The 17760-nt window shown below is 36.2% G+C and overlaps 1 non-coding gene across 1 annotated transcript; it reads right to left on the bottom strand.

Annotated features, from left to right (window-relative positions):
* Positions 1-16946: 16946 nt before the first annotated feature.
* On the bottom strand, positions 16947-17049 carry LOC118636778. Its single transcript, XR_004960761.1, has one exon. It is a non-coding gene; the product is annotated as a U6 spliceosomal RNA (small nuclear RNA).
* Positions 17050-17760: the final 711 nt, after the last annotated feature.

Below are 17760 nucleotides of genomic sequence, written 5' to 3'. Positions count from 1 at the left end.
GGTGCAACCACTGTGGAAAACACTATGGTGTTACCTCAAAAAATTAAAAGTTGAACTTCCATTTGACCCAGTGATCCCACTTCTAGGAATATACCCTAAGAATCCTGAAACACCAATCAGAAAGAATATATGTACCCCCATGTTCATAACAGCACTGTTTATAATCGCTAAGATCTGGAAACAGCCCAAATGTCCATCAGTAGATGAGAGGATAAAAATGCTGTGGTACATATACACAACGGAACACTATGCAGCTGTAAGAAAGAAAGATCTCTTATTCTTTGAGATGACATGGAGAAACCTGGAGGGCATGTAACTTTTTTAGTAAAACATTTAAATTTGATTAAGTGAGCACTCTCCATTGTTTCTGTGCATCTACATTACCTTTGAAATAAGAGTAAGCATCCTCAAGAGAGTAATAATATTTTTTTATCAATTTATTTTCATTACAGATTTTTCTTCTTTTCCCCCATTGACACCCTCCTCCCCATCGCCCCCCACCCCGTCCCCAGCTTTCTTGTCCATGTCCATTGGTTATGCATACATGCATATAAGTTCTGTGGTTTATCCTTTCCCTCCCCCTCACCCGCTCTTCTAACTCCCCTGCAATCCAATCGTACCTTCCTTTCTCCCACCTCCATGTAATCTTCCTTAGGTTCCCTCCTTAATTCCAAATATCTAAAAGAAAGTGCAAAAGTGTCATTCTCCAGGGCATTTCAGATCTTGCTTCCTGATAATTGTCTGTTTGGGCATAAAACAAAACAAAACAAAACAAAAACTTACATAGAACTTGTATGCATATGTGCATAACCCATGGACATAGACAACATGCGGTAAAGGCGTAAGAGGGGACAGGACCAGGGTAGAGGGGGGTCAATGGTGGAAATAAAGTGGGGACATCTGTAATACTTTCAACGGTAAAGATAAATTTTTAAAAATTCTCTATAGGTTTGGACATTTCTTATGTGGATAGCAGCAAAGTGAGAAAGTGTGATTTAGATGGAAGCAAAACACAAAATAAAAAAGGAAGTTTTTCAAGCTAGGTATAGTAGATAAATGAAATTTAATTTGGGTGGAGACTCCTAGGAGACTATGAAGGACACCACCTCAGAGTTATCCCATCCAAAGAGGTTAGGAAAATGGAGTTTGTGTCCATCAGTCCCCAGCAGTCATGCTAAGTGCTGCTGGCAGGTAGGTGACTGGGATCAGCATTAACACCCTTCATCATGGTCTGCGTGCAGGGAGAGTGGGCTCCAGGGGTCAGAGAGAGACCTCAACGTCACAGATACTAGCAGTTGGAAGCTTGCAAATAGGCACTGAAATGTCACATGCCAAGGGGATACGTGGGTGGGACAGTATCAGTATCTGCTACATTCTATCAACACGGCACAGAGTAGATGTTAAAGTTTATTTATTTAATAACTGAACAATAATAACTGAATAACTGATATAGACCTGGAAAAGAACTTTGACATTTGTTTTAGGGTTTATTTGAATTCCCATATAGAATGGAAATTGGGTTTCTTTGTCAGCTGAGGATAGCTGCTTGTTGAGATGTTTAGCTATCAATCTCCTGGGGTGTGCTAGTTCACAGTCACCTTAAAATTTCCCTTACTTTAAAAAGTACAAACTTTGAAGAAAATTGTACCTATTTGCCTGTAACTTTCTGAAATACTCCAAAGAATCTGAAATAAAACTTTCAACATTTTATGATAGTAATAAAATAAAATTTATATTCTATCAATGATCATAGTAACTACAAGCTATTTTAGGACAAATCTATAAGAAAAGGCAAAAAAAAGTAAGCAGATATGATCATTTCATCCACAAATTTTTCAAAAGAGAGCATACATGATACCTAGAGCAGTTACTGAGTATTTAAAAACTGCAGGGTTCTTTCCATGCACATTCACACTACCTTGTCATCATGCTGACAAAATTTGCTAAACAAGTACTGCTTGAGAGGATTTCACATTACTGAGAGAAAAAGGCAACCCATATTATAAAGAATTACACTGCAAGGGAAGCTGGCCTGTTGGTAATGCTTACAAAATTGATTTGTGTTGCTTAAGATCCTAGAGGCAATAGGGAAATTTTGTAAAACTGAGCTACAAAACAAACCTTTTTCTTTGCTTATCTGTGTATTTCCTTCTTTGTGGTACACAGAGATTTTATGAATAGCTGAATTATTCATATTTCTACAGCATATGGAAATCTTAGAAGAGTATATAAAAGTGTTCAAATATTGTTATTATTATTGTAAATAATATACTTTGATTATGTTAATTTTCAACCATAAAAAAATTAACAAGAGTGATCCCATAATTGTGGTTATGTTGGAATATGGTGGAATAAATAATATGGCATGGAATATTTACTTAATCACTAAGATCAGATTGTGGGTATTAAGACAATTACCATATATAAAGCAACTATGGGTACCTCTGATTTCTAAACAAGTATGTCCTTTAGCACTGCTTTTCAACAGATCCCTGGGAAGAAAAACTTTGATTTTGAATAAACCATTACATCTGCTATGTCCTCTTTCCATTTTAGTTGCATAATTTTGGTTATGTAAATGACTGTATGATCTCTCCCTAAGTGGGGAAAAGAAATTCTGACCAAATAACTCTCTGCATTGCCTTTTTTCCTGGGAGTCTCAATGACTGAATCAGATTCGCAGTGTTTTTGTCCATCAAGTTCCTATAAACAGTCTGGTGTGCTCACATAACTTGTGCTCTGATGGTCAAGAGTAGAGGTGCTGAATATAGGCAAGTCTGATTTCAAACCCTAGCTCTGCCAAGTTTATCTTCTGAGCCACCATGAGCACATAAATTTAAGTTCTCTAAGGCTCAGTTTCTTAAATTTGCAAAACATAAATACCAGTACAGAATCAATAATAGGCTTGCTGTGGGGATAAAGTGAGATATCTAAGGTAATGTCTGGTTTATCTTCAATTTTAAAATTGTTACCTGATTAAAATTTTAAAACCTTATGTTTTTTCCTATTGTCGTCAATGACTACAGATGATATCTATATAACATGCTTTGTAAAATAATCCTTATATTTTTAAGTATATAACTTAAAACATGGAAGCTATGGCATTCTTTTCCCAAGAAGACTAAGATTGGGACAACCCATCAATAGGAAAATGATGCAAGTGATTTTCCTTTACCTTAATAAGCAAGAGTAATATTAATTTTCTCCCAGAAAATGAAGATAAAAAAGTATCAAACATATATTCTATGACTACACATATCCTATTTAGATTTCATACTAAGTTATTAACTATTTTCTGTTAATTTGAGAAATTTAAATTTACTATCTGCCAATACTCTTGACTATTCATTTAGTGAAAACTTTGCTCTTTCATTATAAAACTATAATTTTGCTTCAATGTCAACTATTGTGAGATACTTAATTTCTTATCTACCCCAAAGATGTCTACGTCTAGTGGACAAAAGCCTCATTAAACTCTGAAATTAAATCTCAGCTGGGAACAAATCAGCTCAAGCTTATCTCCATAAGATTTTCATTTTCAAGTATTTTATAAATAAGTTTCCATCTTAACAATGACTTATATATACTTAGACTATGATTATTGAGATGCAAATAGGTATTAATAAATAACATTAAAGGGAAATGTCTCCAAATGCTAAAGATGAGAAAAATCGTGACTTCATACCAGGGATTCTGAGACTGCAACATATGGAAAGACATAGTTTACTTCTACCAGTAATCATGACAACACGTAATTTACTTGGCAGGGTCAGGGAAGACAGGTTGGAAGGTTCCCTGGAGAGGGTGTAACAGAATATCTGTAGGAGTGTAAATTAAAATATTTCACTACGGTCTTCTGGTGTGCGCTCCTGGGTGGTTGGATCGGAGCATCATTGTCAAACTCTTCAATATATTTTCAATAATTTTAATTGTGTTACACTATCATTCATGTTTCACATTTAGATTTGAAATTATGAGATTTGTTCACACCTCTAGTTTTGAATGTTTTTTGTGTTCGGTTTCATCAGGTTATTATGATATAGGAGAGGACATATTTCTTAATATTGCTGCAGGAATTAAACACTACAGAATTGGCCATTGAAATCAATCTTACGAGTGAGCAGAACTGATTAGCATTTGTGGTGTTTGACGTTTTATACACTTCAATTACCCCCCAGCAATCTGTTTACTGAGGTTTATAAAATCTAATTCCCCTAATATTTATAATAATGGTTAGCATTTATATGGCATTTACAATATGCAGGGTATTCTGCTATGTGATTTATATATATTAACTCATGTAACCCCTTACATTAACAGTGAATAGATACTATTATTATTACCATTTTACATATTTGGAGACTGTGGCAACAAGCTAATATATGACATACCCAAGGTTGCAATAACTAAAGATGGAAATAAGAAAGTAACAATAGTAATATTAGTAAGACAATAATATTTTTACATAAGAATTCAATATTACATTTAATTATCACAATATTGCTATAAAGAAGACCTTATTTACTTTTCCTTTCCAGATAGCAAAGAAGTTAAATAAATTTTCTCCAGGCCCCACACCTAATTTAGTGGCATAATGGGAATTAAAATGCACATTCTTATGACTCTCATATTGGTGCTCTTTCAATTATGAGGCAGTATATCTTAGCAAATAATATAAGGAAGAGTAGTAACACACTGATATAATTCACTCTATAGCTTGAGTAACCAAAATCAAATCTTTTTCTGGACTCAGACTTCAAAATAGCAGTGTGGGAAATGTGAGGTATCTGAGTAAAAGGGAACCAGCTCATAAAGTCTCGATACTGTGCATTTTGTAGCCATTAAAAAAATTTACATTTTGCCACTGATGTTTAGTTCAACTCTGTGATCCACTTTGTACATATTTAGGAGGGAAGTAATTTTTAAAATGAAACACATCCTAAGTTTCTTATTTATTCTTCTGCTTGTCTTTTTAGATTTCTCCTTTATTCTTCTTGACATAAAATGAATAAATGAATGTCCTTTACTTCTTCAAAATCACTTTTAGTAGATATTTTCAACTTAATGCTACTAGCTGCCATTTCTTACAGCATTGAACCAGGAGTCAAGAGGCATATGTTCTGTTCATCATTCACTATTGACTTACTGTCTACGTTATGCCAAATCCTCCAAATGACAAGTAAATGATAGTATTTAAATTGTGCCAATATTTTATCCACACTGTAACTCGTAGCTAGTTATTTGGGAAATGCTGAGCAATTGACAGAAGTTTTCATTTGTATCTGGTTGACAGCATGTAAGCTGTCATTTGAGATAGTGAAAGACTAATTTCCATCTATATAATCAGCCATAAACAGGTATGGAATTCACACCAGAATATTTTTAAGAGCTTTGGCTCAAGATTCCATATAAGTAGAAAAATAATGAGTAGTTCAGTGGACTAATTCTAAACATAAACCTACATATTATCAAGTAAAAATGCATGTTTTGAATGAGGTATAATATTTAGTGCTATAAATAATAAAACAAAATATAATGTTGCTTTAGTTATAACTTTAATTCTATGTTGGCATGAATTTATTTCAATTGTTAAAATATTCAATAATTATTCAATGACTTGGCATTTTGCTAGAAGAAAGGGAAAATATGAAAGAGAAATTTCCATTTTATCAATGAGATTTACTTAATAATTTCACCTCAAATTATATTTACTTTTTCTCTGATTCTAAAACTTTTTGCTTATTTATTTGTTTTACTTTGTATTGGTTTTAGCTATACAGCTTGTTGGTTATACAATCATATACTTTACATAGTATTCCCCTTGATATTTCCAGGACCTCCACTGGCACCATACATACTTATCGTAATATTATTGACTATATTTCCTATGCTTTACATATATCTCCATGACTATTTTGTAATTACTAATTAGTCCTTCCCAATCTCATCACCTCTTTCACTCAGTTTCCCGTACCCCTTCTCTCTGGCAACCACCAGTTTGCTCTCTGGTTCTGAGTTGACTTCAATTTTGTTTACTCATTTATTTTGTTCTTTAGATCCCACATATAAGTGAAACCATATGATATTTGTCTTTTCTGACTGACATATTACTGACCATAATGCATTCTAGGTTCATTCATGTTGTTGTAAATGATAAGATTTCATTTTTTATGGCCGAGTAATATTCCATTGTATATATGTACCACAACTTCTTTATTCACTCATCTATTGATGGACACTCGGGTTGCTTTCATAGCGTGACTATTATAAATGACACTGCAGTGAACACAGGGGTGCATATATTCTTTCAAATTAGTGTTTTGGATTTCTTTGAATAAATCCCAGAAGTGAAATTGCTGGCTCATAAGGCAGATCCATTTTTAGTTTTTTTGAGGACCCTCTATAGTGTTTTCTGCATTCCCACCAGCAGTGCATGAGCTTTCACTTTTCTCCATACCCTCACCAACACTTGTTTGTGGATTTATTGAGGATAGTCATTCTGACAGTTGTGAAGTGATATCTCATTGTGTTTTTACATTTCTCTGACAATTGGTGACTTTGAACATCTTTCAATATGTCTATTGGCCTCCTTGGAGAAGTGTCTGTTCAAGTCCTCTGCCGATTTTAAAATAAATTTGTTGTTCTTTTTTTGTTTATGTGTTGAGTTTTATGAGTTCTTTATAAATTTTAGATATTAACCCCTTATCATATGCATCATTGATAAAAATATTCTCCCATTTGGTAGGTTATCTCTTTGTTTTGTTAGTTTCTTTTGCTGTGCAAAAATTTTTAGCTTGATGTAGTTCCATTGTTTATTTATTTCTTTTGATTTCCTTGCCTGAAGAGATATAGCAGAAAAAAAATATTGCTAAGAGAAATGTCAGAAATGTTGCTTATGTTTTCTTCAAGATTGTTATGGTATTGAGTCTTACATTTTAGTTTTTAATACATTTTGAGTTTATTCTTTTATGTGGTGTAAGGATTATTTGTGGTTTATTTTCTGGTTTCATTTTTTCCAATATCCCAGAACAATTATTCTTAATCCTCACCTGAGGATATATATATTTTTTTCTATTTATCTTCAGATAGAATGAGAGGGAGAGAAAGGGAGAGAGTGAGAAACATCGACATGAGGGGGACACATTGACTGGTTGCCTCCAGCACAACCTTGACCAGGGTGGGGGACAAACTGTAACCGAGGTATGTGCTTTTGGCCAGAATCAAACCTGTGACTCATTGGTTCACAGGCCTACTGCTGAGCCAAACTGGCCAGGGCCCATTTTTTTTAAATAAACTACCTTTACACTATTTTATGTTTTTTGCCTCCTTTGTCAAATATTTATTGACCTAATAGCATGGGTTTATTTCTGGACTTTCATTTATGTTCCATTGATCTATATGTCTTTTTATATGCAGGTATCATGCTGTTTTGATTACTATGGCATTGTGGTATAGTTTGATATCAGGTAGTGTGATTCCTCCAACTTTGTTGTTCTTTCTCAATATTCAGGTTTTTGTTTCTTTGTTTTGTTTTTTTGTGGTTCCATATACAGTTTTGGATAATTTCTTCTAGTTCTGCAGAATACACCATTGGAATTTTTTGATGGGTATTATATTGAATATGTAGATTACTTTGAGTACTATGGACATTTTAATGTTAGTTCTTCTTATCCATGAGCATGGTATATGCTTTCATTTATTTGAATCTTTGATTTCTTTCTCCAGTACCTTATACTTTTCTGAGTTCAAGTCCTTAGCTCCTTGATTAACTTTATTTCTAGGTGTTTTATTTTGATTTTTTTGATGAAATTGTAAATGGATTTGTTTTTGTAATTTCTCTTTCTGATAGTTCATTATAAAAATGCAACTAATTTCTGAATATTAATTCTGTATCCTGCTAATTTATTAAGTTTGTTTATAAGTTCTAGTAGTTTTTTGGTGGAGTATTTAGGGTTCTTTATATACAGTGTCATGTCATCTGCAAACAATGACAGTTTTCTTTCTTTTCCAATTTGGATGCCTTTTATTTATTCTTCTTGTCTTATTGCTATGGCTGGCAGTTGAGGTACTCTGTTGAATAAGTGTGGTGAAAGCAGATATCTTCATCTGGGTCCTGATCTTAAGGGAAACTCTTTTAGTTTTTCTCCATTGAGTATGATATTAGCTGTGGTTTTGTCATGTATGGCCTTTTTATGTTGAGGTATGTTCCCTCTATTCCCATTTTGCTAAGATTTTTAAATCATAAATGGGTGCTCAATTTTGTCAAATGCCTTTTCTGAATCTATTGATATGACCATGTAATTTTTATCTTATGTTTTTTGTTTATGTGGTGTATCATGTTAATTGATTTATGGATGATGTACTAACCTTGCATCCCAGGAATAAATCACACTTGATCATGATGTAAGACCTTTTTAATGTAGTGCTGCATCTGGTTGGCTAGTTTTTGTTGAAGATTTTTGCATCTATATTTATCAGGGATGTTGGACTATAATTTTCCTTCTTTGTAGATCTTTATCTGGATTTGGAATTAGAATAATGCTGGACTCATAAAAGGAGCTTGAGAATCTTCACACATCTTGAAGTTCCTGGAATAGGGTGAAAAGAATAGGTGTTAGTTTTTCTTTGAAATGTTTTATTATTTATTTATTTATTTATTTATTTATTTATTTATTTTTATTGATTAATTTTTGTTACAAATGATTCTCCTATTTTCCACACTGATTACCCCCTGCTCCTTCCCTCCCTGCCCCTTCCCCAGATTGTTGTCCATGTCCACTGTTCATGCATACATGCATATAAGTTCTGTGGTTCATCCCTCTCCCACCTCCCAACTCCTTAGGGGATTGTCCTCAAACTGTTATGTTCATTATATTCCACAAATCAGTGAGATCATATGAAATTTGTCTTTCTCTGTTTGGCTTGTTTCACTTAGGATGATACTTTCCAGGTCCCTCCATGTAGTCTCAAAGGATAAGAGATCTTTCTTTCTTACCGCTGCGTAGTACTCCATTGTGTATATGTACCACAGCTTTTTGATCCATTCGTTTACTGATGGGCACTTGGGCTGTTTCCAGATCTTAGCGATTGTAAATAGTGCTGCTACAAAGATGGGGGTACATACATTCTTTCTGATTGGTGTTTTATGCTTCATAGGGTATATTCCTAGAAGTGGGATCACTGGGTCAAATGGGAGATCAATTTTTAATTTTTTGAGGTGACACCATATTGTTTTCCATAGTGGCTGCACCAGTCTGCATTCCCACCAACAGTGTACTAGAGTCCCCTTTTCTCCACACCCTCGCCAACACTTGTTGTTTCATGATTTGTTGATGGCGGCCATTCTGACAGGTGTGAGGTGATACCTCATTGTTGTTTTGATTTGCATCTCTCTGATGATTAGTGATGATGAACATTTCTTCATATGTCTCTTAGCCATTTGTATGTCCTGTTTGGAGAGGTGTCTATTTAGGTCCTCTCCCCATTTTTTAATTGGGTTCTTTGTCTTCCTTTTGTGGAGTTGTATGAGCACTCTATATGTATTGGAAATTAACCCCTTATCTGATATATTATTGGCAATTATGCTCTCCCATACAGTGGGTAGCCTTTCCGTTTTGATGATTGTATCTTTCGCTGTGCAGAAGCTTTTGAGTTTGATGTAGTCCCATGTGTTCATTTTCTCCTTTGTTTCTATTGCCTTAGGTGATGTGTCAGTAAAAATTCTGCTGCGTATGATGTCTGAGATTTTGTTGCCCACAGTCTCCTCTAGGATTTTTATGGATTCATGAGTTACATTTAAGTCTTTTATCCATTTTGAGTTTATTTTGGTGTAGGGTGTAAGTTGATGGTCTAGTTTCATTTTTCGGCAAGTAGCTGTCCAATTTTCCCAGCACCATTTATTAAAGAGGCTGTCCTTACTCCACTGTATGCTCTTGCCACCTTTGTCAAATATTAATTGAGCATATTGCCTTGGGTCCATTTCTGGGTTCTCTATTCTGTTCCACTGGTCTATATACCTGTTCTTGTGCCAGTACCAGGCTGTTTTGATTATGGTGGCTTTGTAGTATAACCTGAATTCTGGTATTGTGATCCCTCCAGCTTTGTTCTTCCTTTTCAAGATTGCTGTGGCTATTCGAGGCCTTTTTTGGTTCCATATGAACTTTTGAAGTAATTGTTCTAATTCTTTGAAGTATGCCGTTGGTATTTTGATGGGGATTGCGTTGAATCTATAGATTGCTTTGGGTAATATGGACATTTTAATGATGTTAATTCTCCCAATCCATGAACAGGGTATGTTCTTCCACTTTTTTACATCTTTCTCTATTTCTTTTTTCAAAGACCTGTAGTTTTCTGCGAATAGGTCCTTTATCTCTTTGGTTAAGTTTATTCCTAGGTATCTTAATTTTTTTGCCGCAATGGTAAATGGGATTGTTTGCTTAGTTTCTCTTTCTGTGAGTTCATCATTGGTGTATAAGAATGCCATCGATTTCTTGACGTTAATTTTGTATCCTGCTACTTTGCCAAATTCATTTATTAAGTCTAGTAAGCTTTTGGTGGAGTCTTTGGGGTTTTCAATGTACAGTATCATGTCATCTGCAAATAATGACAATTTCACTTCTTCCTTTCCAGTTTGGATCCCTTTTATTTTTTCTTCCTGTCTGATTGCTGTGGCTAACACTTCCAGTACTATGTTAAATAGGAGTGGCGAAAGTGGGCATCCTTGCCTTGTTCCTGTTCTTAAGGGAAATGCTTTTAGTTTTTGCCCATTGAGTATGATGTTGGCTGTAGGTCTTTCATATATGGCCTTTATTATGTCTAGGTATGATCCCTCAATTCCCACACTGCTGAACGTTTTTATCAGAAATGGATGCTGGATTTTGTCGAAGGCTTTTTCAGCATCTATTGATATGATCATGTGGTTTTTATTCTTCAATTTATTTATGTGGTGTATCACATTTATGGATTTGCGAATATTGTACCAGCCTTGCATCCCTGGGATGAATCCCACCTGGTCATGGTGGATAATTTTTCTGGTGTATTGCTGGATTCGATTTGCTAGTATTTTGTTCAGGATTTTGGCATCTATGTTCATCAGGGATATTGGCCTGTAGTTTTCTTTCTTTGTTGTGTCTTTTTCTGGTTTTGGAATTAGAGTTATGCTGGCTTCATAAAACGAGTTTGGAAGTCTTCCTTCTTCTTGAATTTTTTGAAATAGTTTGAGGAGAATGGGTATTAGTTCTTCTTTGAATGTTCGGTAAAACTCCCCTGTGAAGCCATCCGGGCCTGGGCTTTTGTTTGCTTGAAGAGTCTTGATTACATATTCAATTTCTTCTGTTGTTATTGGCCTGTTCAAGTTTTCAATCTCTATCTGATCCAGTTTTGGGAGACTATGTGTTTCTAGAAATTTGTCCATTTCGCTTAGATTTTCGAATTTGTTGCCGTGTAATTTTTCATAGTAGTTGTTAACGATCTTTTGTATTTCTGTAGGGTCAGTTGTTATCTCTCCTGTTTCATTTCTGATTTTATGTATTTGAGTTCTCTCTCTTTGTTTCTTGGTGAGTCTAGCTAAGGGTCCATCAATCTTGTTTATCTTTTCGAAAAACCAGCTCTTTGTTTTATTGATCATCTGGATTGTTTTTTTGGTCTCTATGTCGTTTATTTCTGCTCTGATCCTTACTATTTCCTTTCTTCTACTTGCTCTGGGGTTTTCTTTTTGTTTACTCTCTAGTTCTTTAAGTTGTGAGGTTAGGTAGTCTATTAGAGATTTTTCTTGTTTTTTGAGGTAGGCTTGTAGTGCTATGAACTTCCCTCTCAGAACTGCTTTTACTGCATCCCATAGATTTTGTATTGTTGTGTCCTCATTTTCATTGGTTTCCAGGAAGTTTTTGATTTCTTCCTTGATTTCCTCGGTGACCCATTCATTGTTTAATAACATTCTATTTAGCTTCCATGTGTTAAAATGTCTTTGTATGTTCTTCTTGCAATTGATTTCTAGTTTCATACCATTGTGGTCTGAGAAGATGCTTGTTATAATTTCAATCTTCTTGAACTTGTAGAGACTTAGTTTGTGCCCTAACATGTGGTCTATCTTTGAGAATGTTCCATGTGCACTTGAGAATAATGTGAATTCTGTAGTTTTGGGGTGTAGTTCTCTGTAGATATCTATTAAATCCATTTGGTCTAGTGCTTCATTTAGAGTCTCTGTTTCCTTGCTAATTTTTTGTCTAGAGGATCTATCCAGTGATGTGAGTGGGGTGTTGAAGTACCCTGTTATGATTGTATTGCTATCGATTTCTCCTTTGAAGTCCTCCAATAGTTTTTTAATATATTTTGGTGCTCCTGTATTGGGTGCATATATGTTTATCAAGGTTATATCTTCCTGTTGGATAGATCCTTTCAATACTATGTAGTGGGCTTCTTTGTCTCTAGTTATGGCCTTCAATCTGAAGTCTATTTTATCAGATATAAGTATTGCTACCCCAGCTTTTTTTTCTTTTCCATTTGCTTGCAAGATTTTTTTCCATCCCTTCACTTTCAATCTATGTGAGTCTTTTGTTGTGAGGTGGGTCTCTTGTAAACAGCACATAGATGAGTCTTGCTTTCTTATCCAATCAGCTACTCTGTGTCTTTTTATGGGAGCATTCAGTCCATTTACATTTAAGGTGGTTATTGATATGTACTTATTTATTGCCAATTTTGTTTAGTGTGGTTCTATTTTCCTTCCCATTTCTCCTGGTAATTACAGCAGTCCTTTTAACATTTCTTGCAGTGCTGGTTTGGTGCTAATGTACTCCCTTAGCCTTATTTTGTCTGGGAAGCTCTTTATTTGACCTTCTATTTTGAATGATAGCCTTGCTGGGTAGAGTAGTCTTGGATTCAGATCCTTGTTTTTCATGACCTTGATTACTTCATGCCATTCCCTTCGAGCCTGTAATGTTTCTTGTGAAAAGTCAGCTGAGAGCCTTAATGGGGTTCCTCTGTAGGTAACCTGTTGCTTATCTCTTGCTGCTTTTAGGATTCTCTCTTTGTCTTTAATTTTTGGCAGTTTGATTACTATGTGTCTTGGTGTGGGCCTGTTTGGGTTCTTCTTACTTGGGGCTCTCTGTGCTTCTTGAACTTGAATGCCTTCTTCCTTCACCAAATTAGGGAAGTTTTCTGTCACTATTTCTTTGAATATATTCTCTAGCCCTCGCTTACTTTCTTCTTCTTCAGGGACTCCTATGATACGAATATTATTACGTTTCCAGTTGTCCCACAATTCTCTTAAGCTCTCTTCCTGTTTTTTAATCTTTTTTTCCTTTTGGTTTTCTGATTGGTTGATTTCTTCTAGCCTGTTTTCTAATTCACTGATCCGGTCCTCAGCTTCCCCTACTCTGCTTTTTAGACCTTCTAGTGTGTTTTTCATTTCTGATATGTCATTCTTCATTTCTTCCTGTTGGTTTTTCATTTCCAGATGGTTTATTTTCAACATTTCTATGTCTTTACTCATGTTGTTCATGTCCTTACACATGCTGTTGAGCTTCCGCAACATCATGGCTCTAAATTCTAGTTCTGTTAACTTGCTTAACTGCACCTCATTTATTTCATCTTCTGTAGAGGTCTCTTGATCTTTCATTTGGCTTTTGTTTCTGTTTCTCACCATTTTCGTTATCACAGTGGGCTTTGGAGTCTGCCAAGTTTTCCCAGTGGGTGTTGGTGTTTTGCTGTTTGTGGCTCCCTCTCCTGGGTTTGGATGCACCAGGGAGGACCCACTTTAATCCCGCCAAGTCCCCTGTTCTCCGGGAGTCTGTGTGGCTCCAGCCGAGAGCTTAGCAGGCTACAGCGTTTCCAGGGCCCATGCAGGGTGGCAAGGGAGGCGGTGGGAATAATTTCCCGCTGAGTTCCCTGGTCCCGCGGAGTTCCCTGGTCTCTGGTCCAGCTGAGTTCCCTGGGGCCCTGGAGTCTGTGCGGCTCCAGTGGATAGTTTAGCTGGCTACAGAGTTCCCAGGGCAAATGCAGGGTGGCAAGGGAGACGGTAGGATTAACTTCCCGCCGAGTTCCCCAGTCCCGCGGAGTTCCCTGGGGGCCACGAGTCTGTGCGGCTTCAGCGGAGAGTTGAGCCGGCTACAGAGTTTCTGGGGCCGTGCAAGGTGGGAAGGGAGAAGTTAGGATTAACTTCCCGCCAAGTTCCCCGGTCCCGCCGAGTTCCCTGGTCCCGCCGAGTTCCCTGGGGGCCGGGAGTCTGTGTGGCTTCAGCAGAGAGTTTAGCTGGCTACAGAGTTTCCAGGGCCGTGCACGGTGGGAAGGGAGACGGTAGAATTAACTTTCCGCCGAGTTCCCCGGTCCCGCCGAGTTCCCTGGTCCCGCTGAGTTCCCTGGGGGCCTGGAGTCTGTGTGGCTTCAGCGGAGAGTTTAGCCGGCTACAGAGTTTCCAGGGCCGTGCACGGTGGGAAAGGAGACGGTAGGATTAACTTCCCGCGAGTTCCCCGGTCCCACCGAGCTCCCTGGGGGCCGCGAGTCTGTGCGGCTTCAGCGGAGAGTTTAGCCGGCTACAGAGTTTCCAGGGCCGTGCACGGTGGGAAGGGAGACGGTAGAATTAACTTCTCGCCGAGTTCCCTGGCCGCTGCCCAGGCCGCTGCGGACCCTGGGCTCTCGGTCCCCTCTCCCGTCCTCGCAAGCCTACCAGGACTGAGTGGGTGTTTCTGGTTAAGTGGTCCTCCAAGATGTCTTTCGGCTGCCCTTTCCTGACGGTTTGCCTTTATTTTCGTTGTAAATCTAGTTTGGTCTTGGGAGACGGTCTGGGTCACTCCATTCACTTCGCCGCCATTTTTTTCCCTCCCTTTGAAATGTTGATAAAATTCACATGGAAGCCATCTGGTCCAGGACTTTTGTTTGTTGGGAGTTGTTTTGTTTTGTTTTAATTACTGCTTTGATTTCATTAGTGGTAATCAGTCTGTTTAGATTTTCTGACTCTTCTTGGCTAAGTTTTGGAAGATTGAATGTTTGTAGGAATTTATCCATTTTGTCCAGATTTTCCAATTTGTTGGCACACAGTTGTTCATAATATTTTCTTATGATCCTTTGTATTCCTGTGGTGTCATTTGTTACTTCTCTTATATCATTTCTTATTTTACTTGAGTCATTTTTCTTTGTTATGAGTCTGTTTAAAGGTTGGTCAATCTTGTTTATGTTTTCAAAGAACCAGCTCTTGTTTTCATTGATCTTTTGTATTTATTTATTTATTTTTTTAGTATGTATGTCATTTGTCTTTGCTGTGATTTTTATTATCTCCTTCCTTCTACTCACTTTGGGCTTTGTTTGCTGTTCTTTGTCTAGTTTCTTTAGGTGTAAGGTTAGATTGTTTATTTGAGATTTTTCTTGCTTCTTTAGTTAGGCCTGTAGTGTTATGAATTTTCCTCTTAGGATTTCTTTTGCTGTGTCCCAAAGATTTTGTGTTGTTTTGTGTTCATTTTCATTTGTCTCAAGTAAATTTTTATTTCCTCTTTGATGTCATTGTTAATCCATTCATTGTTTAGTAACATGTTATTTAGCTTCCTTCTATTTGTGTGTTTTTTCATTTTTTTATAATTGAGTTCTAGTTTCATACCTTTGTAATCATAGAAGATGCTTGATATGATTTCAATCTTCTTTAATTTATTGAAACTTGTTTTGTGCCCTAAATTGTGGTATATTCTAGAGAATATTCCATATGCACTTGAAAAGAATGTATATTCTGCTTCGTTGGGATAAAATGCTCTGAAAGTATCAATTAAACTTACCTGGTCTAGAGTGTCATTTAAGGCCACTATATCCTTGTTGAATTTTTGTCTGGAAAATCTACCCATTGATGTCAGTCAGGTGTTAAAATTTACTACTATGACTGTATTACTGTCCATCTTCCTTTTTATGTGCATCAAGATTTGCCTTATATATTTAGGTGCTTCTATGTTGAGTACATAAATGTTTATAGCATTATATCCTATTGTTGAATTGATCACTTTATATTTATGTAATATTCTTCTTTATCTCTTATTAGATCCTTTGTTTTAAAGTCTACTTTGTGTGATATAAATACTGCTACCCTAGGTTTTTTGTTCATTTGTATGTTTCCATGTGCATCATATATCCTTTTCTATCCCTTTACTTTCAGTTGTGTATATCTTTTGTCTGAAAGTGGATCTCTTATATACAACATATTTATGGATCTTATTTTCTTATCCTTTCTGCTACTCTGTATCTTTTGATTGGAGCTTTTAAGCTATTTACCTTTAAGGTGATTATTGATAAGTATGTATTCATTGCCATTTTATTCTTTTTTCTCTTCAGATAAAGTGGAAGAGAGAAGGAGAGAGAGAGGGAAACATCGACGTGAGAGACACATCGATTGGTTGCCTCCTGCACAACTCTGACCAGGGCTGGGGACTGAACTGCAACCGAGGTACGTGCCCCTGACTGGAATCAAACCTGGGACTCTCTGATCCATGGGCTGATGCTCCACTGCTGAGCTAAACCGGCCAGGGTGCCATTTTATTTTTATAGTAATTATGTTTTTTTTTTTCTCTCTCTTATTAAAGAAGACTTTTTAATATTTCTTGTAATACTGGTTTGGTGATAATAAACTCCTTTAGCTTATTCTTGTCTGAGATGTTCTTTATTTCACCTTAAACTTTGAACAATAACCTTGCTAGGTAGAGTGGTCTTGGTTGTAGGTCCTTGCTTTTTAACATTTTGAATATTTCATGCCAATCCCTTCTGGCCTGAAATGCCAATCTCTTCTGGCCAGAAATGTTTCTGTTGAGAAATCAACTGAAAATCTTATGGGAGCTCCCTTGTGGGTGACTTTCTCTTGCTGCTTTTAAAATTCTCTGTCTTTAAACTTTGTTGTTTTAATTATGTGTCTTGGTGTGGGCCTCTTTGGGTTTATCGTGCTTGGGATGCTGTGCTTCTTGGGCCTGTGTGTGTTTTTCAAAAATACGTAATGCTTCACACATTTGTGTGTCATCTTTGTGCAGGGGCCGGGCTAATCTTCTCTGTATCATTCCAATTTAGTATGTGTGATGCCAAAATAAGCAGTCCAAAATATTTTTAAAGTTTCTAATCTCTTTCCTGTGGCAACTACCCCCCCAACCATGCACCAAACCAGAAGTGCTATAAGTTCTTATTTTACCTACTTCCCCAATATAGTATGACAACATATCTATTTTTTGAAATAAGGGTGGCCTTGGCATTTTGATTAGTATTCAGAAATGATCAGTAACGTGTTTTTCCCTACCTCACTTAGTTAAAATTAATCCTGATAAATCATATATGCAGATATTAATGTTTGCATTAATAGCATGATGACAAATTTAATTTAAAATTGTAAAATAAAGCCTTGTCACATTTATCATTTGCAATTTCAATTTTTTGTATAGAATTTGTGTAGGAAAGAAGTGCATCTTGGAGTTCAAAATCAAAATGCTAAGATGTCTTATGTAGCTTCTTTTAGGTGGGCATATATCTTGTTAAAGACAAAACAAATTAACATAAAAAACTAAAACAATAAAAACTTAAAAAGCAAATGTACCTGCAGAGAAAACTAAGATGATTATTATTTGGCTAAATGACAATGATCAGCTTTATTTTCTTACCAATACCTCCAGGTAAATTTGAAACAGAATGGATGACAGAAGAAGGCCAAATAGGTGGTTTTCCAGGTTGATAGGATAGTTCAAAAGAAGATTGAACACTATACCAAACAAAAAAGAATCTGCATATGTCAGAGAGGAAGTTCTCCACCTC

The sequence above is a fragment of the Molossus molossus genome, unplaced genomic scaffold (genome assembly GCF_014108415.1).
Source record: "Molossus molossus isolate mMolMol1 unplaced genomic scaffold, mMolMol1.p scaffold_m16_p_2, whole genome shotgun sequence".
Lineage (NCBI taxonomy): Eukaryota > Metazoa > Chordata > Mammalia > Chiroptera > Molossidae > Molossus > Molossus molossus.
This window is presented reverse-complemented; position numbering and strand designations above follow the sequence as displayed.